The sequence below is a fragment of the Lycium ferocissimum genome, chromosome 1 (assembly GCF_029784015.1).
Source record: "Lycium ferocissimum isolate CSIRO_LF1 chromosome 1, AGI_CSIRO_Lferr_CH_V1, whole genome shotgun sequence".
Lineage (NCBI taxonomy): Eukaryota > Viridiplantae > Streptophyta > Magnoliopsida > Solanales > Solanaceae > Lycium > Lycium ferocissimum.
This window is the reverse complement of record NC_081342.1, coordinates 39,089,291-39,096,140: the sequence shown is the minus strand read 5'-3', so window position 1 is coordinate 39,096,140 and position 6,850 is coordinate 39,089,291. Positions and strand designations below refer to the sequence as shown.

Below are 6,850 nucleotides of genomic sequence, written 5' to 3'. Positions count from 1 at the left end.
AGCAAAACCCCCAAATTTGGGTATAAATCCAAACTCTTTGATTCAAGAATTCTACTCTAATAATGGAAAATAAATGATTAACAACCTTTAGATTCATCAAAATCTAGCATAAACCCCATCAATTTCATCATTAATAAGCATAGATAGAATAATCATCAAAACCCACTTTTCACCTCCATTACTAAGGGATTATTACGAGAAGGGGGAATCTATGATGATTAGGATTAATGGATTAGTAAAAGGATTAGAGGAACTTACCACTAAGAATCTCCACTAAAAGTCACCAAGAACAGATCCCAAGAGTCTATTTTTGTAATGGTGTTCAATTAGGGACTAAAGGCTTCTAACACTTTATTAATTATACACACTGCCCGTCACCCATTTTGGCGATGCTGAGACTGACCAAGCGGAGCCGCTCCAGCAGTCCCTTCACCGCTTCAGCGGCCAAGCCTAATTAGCTTGGACTGCTCCAGCCGTAGGGTGACCGCTCCAACAGTACCGCTGCCGCGGTGCTGGTGCCTCCAAAGCGGGCACTAGACACCAGAAAATCCACCCAAGTTTCACAATTCAATTCGATTTCTGACTAATTCCAGAGGCCATCTGCTCACATACCATATGTAACGGTTCGTATTTTTTGCGGGCGGGGTTGGCGCTCGAAAAAAAACTACTTTGAAATCGTTGGTGCTCTTTTGGACTTTGTTTTAAAAGAGTCGCCAGCTAATTTTTAAGAAATTAGGAAAACCAGTTGTGAAGGGTTTATTCATTCACTGTGAAAAATCCTTCTTAATCCAAAGTTCTAGGTAAGGGTTCTGGTGATCCCCTAAGGAAGGTATTAGGCACCCTAGTATTAAGGATCTGTACCATACAGTTGACCTTCGAATTTCAATGTGTGGGTATTTACATGAACTTTCTATTTAGTGTAAATTCTGGTAAAAACCTGTCCTTTTATTGCATATCAAATTCTCTTTGAAAAGATTGAATGTAGGTCCCTTATATATGGGCTATTTTTACGTTGGATCTATCATATACCAACAAATATGTTTCCTCTTATATACAAGGATAAATGATTTTTGTAAAGAGGGAAATTACTTTATGATAAGGTATATATGTATTTTCAGTTCATGCCTTAATCCACACTTGGTTCGGGTCGATCGTATACGCGTGCCAAGAACTCCTTACTTATTATTCCATTTTTTCGAAGAAACGTTTTAGCATATTTTAAAAGAAATCATCTTGGTTTGGCATTTGGGCCATAAAAGAATTACTTCCAGTCTGTTACGAATAATAGGCGATAATATCTGTTTAAATCTAAGGGTTATGTGAAATCATGCCTGTTTAAATGAAGAAAGAATTCTGATTTTTGGGGTAAGAAAAACGTAATAGGCTCTAGCCCAGACAATGCAGTTTGTGCTTGTTTCATTTTTGAAGAAAAGGATGTCCAGGACTGGGTCTTGGGTCAATTTTGGGTTGTGCAATTTGGTGGGCTTTGGCCCAAAAACTCTATTTTTGTTTACTGGGTTTTATTCAAAACTGTGCGAGTTTTAAGTAAAGCATAGTATATATTTTGATTTGATTTTTGAGTTCACCATGATACAAAAACTTTTTATTTATTTTACAAACTGGTTTTATTATGAAAAGAGCAGCGTTCCTTTTAATGTTGAAATGAAGACTTTGACAAATAATTATGATAAAAACGCTTATATGCTAACACCTACCTGAGTTTCTAAATCCAATTTATTTTTTATAGGAAAAACATCTGTTTTTCTTTATTTAGAAATTCTCTTTGAAAATAAGAAAAAATAAGACGGGTTTTGAAAATTCGCGAAGAGAGCCTAAAGTCCAACTAAATGGCTTAAGTACCGTTTGCCTAAAGCATCTAGTCCCAACCATTTGGTTTCCAACAATATTGTGAGTTTACAAATACAAGTATGAAGGGAACGTATCACACAACTGGAATGAAATAACTTGGGGTCTACCATGCTCCTTAACCATTTTCACCCATGGTTGGGCCTTCATAAATACGTATATTAGCTTCCCTTTCTCGTACTTAGCAGAAATCTGAAAGAATTTTCCTATTGGGCCTTTGGCCCAATAGGGAGGCAGTGTCCTTGGCCCAAGTGGCCATGCGAAGAGTAAGAGGGGGAAGGGTGGTGGAGAGAAAAGAAAAGGAAATTGGTTAGACCGGATGCTATAAAATTCACATAATATACATAGAAGATATACACGTGTAGTAATAATATTAAAATAGAAGTAACCAAACTGCTCTAACATGATATTTTTTCTCATAGTGCTTTTTAGTGATATGTGGGCTGAGTATTTTGGAATAAGATTAGGGTTGTTTCCACCATCCTTATTCCCAGTGTCGCACAAGATTCAAGGGGTTTCATCGAACCCCAGACATGGCTGCCACTGGGGGAAGGTTTGACCAACCCCAAATGGTCTTCAACATTACCACAATCAAGCACAAGTGCATAGTTAGAACCAAATACCATTGAACAGTTTAGCCTGCAACCCAGGATACCGAAAAATGCAAACATAACTCTTAAGAAATAAAGATAATACTTCACTATACATCATTACTGCCACTTAATCATACCAAGGAACAGGAATATATTCATCACACTATGCATTACTTTAAGCAAGGAATGGTCTATGCAAAAATAAGCTTATCAATTTCTTTATGCAGATGTACAACCATAGCAGATTCCAACATAGAGTTCAGTCACAAACACACACTGCACATATATAGGGAACCAAACCGACCCTAGTGAAGGGAAAATATATTCCAAATCACAGTTTGCAAAGGCCAATTATAGACTGAGCACACAGATACAATCATGAAAGAGGGATTAATTTAAGTCAAGCTAAGCACATAAACATGGCAGGTAGGTGAATTCCAAGTCCCAGTTAGACTTAACAAGATGAAAACATCAAGCAAAAGTACGCAAGCTATACACATAACATAAAAAGGATGCATAAAATCATTTATGTCTCTTTGGGTGGGATTTCTTAAAAAAGAGAACCTACATGATCTTTAACAATCTTTAATAACTTTATTTTTGTTTCAATCCCTTACTTATTCAAGTTTCCTATTTCCCTTTAAGTTCTTCCCTTTGTATTCTAATTCAGTCTTGTACAGATGCTCCTAAGTTCACCAATAAGCCTTTGCTAAGACACTTATCAATGCATGCCTGATTTTAGCCAGGGCTTTTAGGTCCTAGCAATAAGATCCACATGAAAGATGTATTCAGCCAGCATGCACCACCATGGGCTTAGGAAAGTGCCATGGTGCCTTTTATACACAAGGAAAGTGTGGTGAATCCAACAAAGGCCATGATCACCCCCTTTTAGATCCCCTCTCAAGGCAGCTTTTGAAAAGACTCTTCTTGGCCATGTGGTTTTTTGGCTTACCTTCAATCCTTTCTAATCACAAAGAATATTTGCTACAAGGAATTTACTTACAACCAAGTGTCTTACCAAGTTCAAATGCATGGACATATAAATGGACAGGGTCTTTTAGGCTAGGATTAGGATCATTTTTCACCACTAGAAGCTAGCAAAAATTCATATAGAATCAACAACATGAGTCAAGGTGTCATCAACAAGTTCATTAAACTACTTCACAGAACTAAATTAGATCAGTCTAGGAATTCAATAGGTTATGTCACATTGCAAACTTCATCTGGCCAAACCATAGAGAATGTGCATGAGGCAGTCAAAGAGATAAGGATAACTAGAATATCTAGATAGAGTATTAGAGATCAAGCCCAAACATAAATTATTCAAATAGTGGACAGTAGGTAAGATTCCATTTTTTTTTAATCTTGAGCTAGTTATATTTCAATAGAGCCCATGTAGGAAATCTCATGATTTAACAGTACAAACCAGATTGGCAATTTGGTCTTGAATATGGGATAATCACTTTCTTTAAAAAAAAAACATTCAAAGCCTCTAAATAAAGCACAAAGAGAACTCAAGCAAACAATTTTACCAAATGTCCATGAACCAACATTCATTTTCAGTAAAGATCCTTCATCACCAGAGCAAGACCAAAACTTTTAGCCTTTAACACAATAAGATTCACAGGAGAGAAGGACAAAAGGAAAAGGGAAGATAGACATTAACTGGCAAATGAAACAAATCCCTGAAACTGTCATACAGGTGCAAAGAACAAAATGGCATTTTCATAAACAGGTCACATGGCAAACACTTTAGATTTCTATTCCAATTCTGAAGAAACTAATTACTTAGCAAAAGATTGGCTCAAATCCCTTACTAATCTAGTCTCTAGGCAGAGTTCTTCTCATGAATATGCATAAGGTTCAAGCTAGTGTAGGCAGTTTCACCCTTCCACCCCATTTCCTAGTCATGTTTTAATATCGAAGTAGGAGAGTAATGTCATTTTAACAAACTAAGGGTTCATCATTAGCCTAACCTCTTTTCCCTCTAATAGTCTTGTTTCGGTACCTTTCTAGACTTATTCTCATTATGGTTCTATCCTTGATTTGCTTATTCAAACATCTAACTGAATGATGATTAGTTATTGAGACTAAGTCCACTCAGTACCTCCTAATTTGAACTTACATTGTCAACAACAAGCTGGTTATTTTCATTAGTCAGGCTTAACCAAGAGATCACAGTCAAATAAGAACTTCAAACACATTAATTTCTCAACAAAAGCATGTCTAAGCTATTAATCTTGTTTTAACTTAACTTGCTTTCAAAATGAAATAATAAGCCAGACTTATTCTAAGAAAGAGCATGGTGGTTCCTTATTTAATGAAATATTGAATTCTCAATCTGCTTGTGTCCTTAATCCTTTTTCATCATGTTTACCAAAGTCAAAACAGTTACTGCACACTTATAGAGTTAAACAAGCTAATAAAAAATAAGAACAAATCACATACAGGGTCAAATTATGGAATTTATACAGCAGTGCAGCATCTATCATGGAGGATACAACACATTTGCACACACAATTTTAAGACTCGCTTTAAGGTGATTTTCATTTAGGCATGGTAGGATAGGAGTGGGGCAGTCTTACTTTAAAAGGAAGAACATCACACATCAATTAATAACAATCCTGGATATGTTTAATAATGCAAAAATAAAGGTCCTTAGACATAACTAGAAAGGTACTTAAGTCATGAATCCCTTTGGGAGATAGGTATTATCACATTATGATACAAGTAATACACTGATGACCCTATAAACATGTCATAAGAATTTTCTGATACCAAACAGTCTTACCAAAGAGTCATACAATCCAAATCTATAGTCCAATAGCCTTACAACACCCCCATGTATTCTCTGATTAAACTAGACACCTCTTATTTCAATATGTATATATTAATTGTGCATTGTTGACCTTTATCAAAGCTCAAAGTCACATAAACCATTTCATTCCAACAACCTCAAACATTCTTGCAAAGGATTAAGCACTAATCTAGGACATCCAACTTAAACCAAATAATGAGATACTAGATTAGGCACATAAGATAATTAAGGCATCATTTTTGAAAGGGGTTCATCTCAAGGCTTATTAAACAGTACTTATGTCAAAATCCTACTACAATACGATCAATCAAGACACTTAATAACACAGACTAATTATCAACTTATAAATAGAATGACAAAATATAAAAGGGGCTGGGTATTACCTTTTTTCAATGCAGCCTTCGTCAAGAATGGATTCAAAAGCTCCTTGTGCTTCCACCCTCAAACTCAACCACAAAGAAGGAAAATAATTAAATTTTTCTCAACTAAGGGACTCAAACCCGACAAAGAGAGTTTTTGAGTCTAAAATTATACTTTTTTGCTTAAATTTCAAGTTCTTGACTTAAAATTCTAGCCTTTTGATTTTTTTTGAACTTCTGAAAACTTGTCGTGTGTTGAAGGTTATAGAACCCCAAAACTGTGAAGGAACTTCAACTTAGCGATGTGGGACTAACATTTTTCCCACTCAAATGGCCTTTGTAGAAAGATCTACTGTTGAAATCTACCAAAACTAAGAACGCATGGCCAGATCTGAGTATTGTTCTACTCGATCTGGCCCGTTTGTACTTAACCAATGAAAATCGAACAAATATAACAACATAATTATGAAAATAAAGAGCAAATGAAGGAAATCGTGTATTAGATTAAAAAATTAAAAGGAAAATTGAAAGTGAAATTGACTTATACCATGTTTGGGAGGAAGAAGACGAAACTGGGGTTGCATCATTAATGCTTATCACGTAAAATGGGTGTGTGAAGGGTGCAAAGCTTTGTACTCTCTGCAACTTTTCCATTTCTAGCATGAGAGAGAAGGCTCGAAGCCTGGCGATGCTAGGGTTTGCTGTATGGGGAAAGGGGAAGGGAAAAGAGAAAGCCTTGGGGTTGTTTGGCCTTTGGAGAAAATGGTAAATGAAAGGGGAATTACCCCTTTATTAGCTGACATGGGCCGGGTCAGCCCTATTGGGCTTGGACTCGGTCCAACTAATTTTGAGAAATAAAAATGGCCCCTTTTATTGTGTATACAATTATATGTTGTGTATAGTTGGTGTATATGCTGAATATATTAACTATTTATAAAAAAAATTTAAAAATAATATTGAAGAAAATTTAAACCACGGGGAAAATTAGGTTACTACGTATTTTTATAAAAAGGAAAATAATTTTGAAGGTCAGTTAAGTTGTTGATGGGCCTGAAACTTGGCCCAACGTATTTATTTTAATTATGGCGTTTTAATCTAATTTTTTAAAAATTAGGACAAACATATGACTTTAAGTTAAATACCAACAGGCTAATTTCTTAAAAAAATATAAGCTAATTCCTTTAAATGAAAGAACAATTAATTTAATTATAAAC

The 6,850-nt window shown here is 35.4% G+C and overlaps 1 long non-coding RNA gene across 1 annotated transcript; it reads right to left on the bottom strand.

The window, feature by feature from the left end:
* Positions 1 to 2,159: 2,159 nt before the first annotated feature.
* LOC132029891 (uncharacterized) lies at positions 2,160 to 6,382 on the bottom strand. The gene is made up of 2 exons (XR_009407953.1): positions 6,184 to 6,382; positions 2,160 to 2,539 (listed from the first exon to the last, which is right to left on the bottom strand). It is a non-coding gene; the product is annotated as an uncharacterized LOC132029891 (long non-coding RNA).
* Between the last annotated feature and the right edge of the window lie 468 nt (positions 6,383 to 6,850).